This window comes from Hydra vulgaris, chromosome 01 (assembly GCF_038396675.1).
Source record: "Hydra vulgaris chromosome 01, alternate assembly HydraT2T_AEP".
NCBI classification, from domain to species: Eukaryota; Metazoa; Cnidaria; class Hydrozoa; order Anthoathecata; family Hydridae; genus Hydra; species Hydra vulgaris.
This window is the reverse complement of record NC_088920.1, coordinates 24,810,266-24,811,638: the sequence shown is the minus strand read 5'-3', so window position 1 is coordinate 24,811,638 and position 1,373 is coordinate 24,810,266. Positions and strand designations below refer to the sequence as shown.

Here is a 1,373-nt window from a genome sequence, read left to right as displayed (position 1 = left end):
CGGAGTTTTTGTCCGTACGGATCGAGGTCGGTCCAACGTCGGCAAGCCGCTCAAACTAGCGCGATGCATCGGCTGGCCGATCTCGGCCCGACGCGATTCCGTATGGACAAAAACGATGGCGATCCAATATCGGCAGCCGAGATAGGCCCGCTGATTAAAATAACTTACAAATTTAACTTTGTGTGTTAAGATTTGCATCGGCTAGCCGATGCAAATCATAACACACAAATTTAAATCGTAAAAAAAGGATTGAGCAACTAAAGTATATATAAAACACAAATATAAAATAAAGTTATATATTTCTTTTAAATAAACTTTTCTGAATCAAAACATCAAATAAATTGGATCGGGTGAAATTCCATCGTTTTTTTTTAACTAACAATTCACTGTGTACAGCATCTAAAAAAAAGTATAAAACTAAATTTTCACATATGAATTAGAGCAATATAACTGATATGAATGAATAATTGCAATAAGAAAACTAATAACTTTATTTAAGGTGAAATTGATGTTATAAGCAGTATGTAAATACATTGTCTTACTTGATGTGGTGTATACAAATTTATAGACTGAAAATTGACTGGCTGACCAGACTGGAAGTGTATAAACTTTTTAAATCAGAATGTGCACCGTCGAAATCATTTGTATCTTTAGAATTGTTTAATTCGTTGCATTCAACAGCCCTAAAAAATTATATAATTTTATATTAAAAATTATATTACGTATATATATATATATATATATATATATATATATATATATATATATATATATATATATATACATATTCGTTGCATTCTATATATATATATACATAATATAATTTTTAATATAAAATTATATAATTTTTTTAGGGCTGTTGAATGCAACGAATATATATATATGTATATATATATATATATATATATATATATATATATATATATATATATATATATATATATATATATATATATATATAAACACACGCACACACACACATAATAATAAACTTACCCAGGCTTTTAGAATCAAGATATGCATCACCAAAATCAACAGCCCTAAAAATTATATATCAATAAAAATATAATATAAAATATTGAAAAATAGGAATAAAATATATAAAAACATAGACATAGAAACAGTATAACACCTTCATTATAATAATTTTAAAGAAACAAGAGTCATGCAAAAATATTTTAACATAACATTATTATCATAATAGAAATTATTACTGTAAAGTCAGGTCAGATTATCCTGTCAAGTCAAGTCAGGTTATCCTGCTACTGGTAACATGTAATCCAGTACAACCTGCTTTATGTTGACATCAGGAAAGGCATCTGGTTGTAAAACATTGCTTCAAATCTTTCATAATGGCATTTATGTCAGAGAAA

The 1,373-nt window shown here is 27.0% G+C and overlaps 1 long non-coding RNA gene across 1 annotated transcript; it reads right to left on the bottom strand.

Annotated features, from left to right (window-relative positions):
* Nucleotides 1–328: 328 nt before the first annotated feature.
* On the bottom strand, nucleotides 329–1,123 carry LOC136074846 (uncharacterized). The gene is made up of 3 exons (XR_010635498.1): nucleotides 997–1,123; nucleotides 543–683; nucleotides 329–399 (listed from the first exon to the last, which is right to left on the bottom strand). It is a non-coding gene; the product is annotated as an uncharacterized LOC136074846 (long non-coding RNA).
* Between the last annotated feature and the right edge of the window lie 250 nt (nucleotides 1,124–1,373).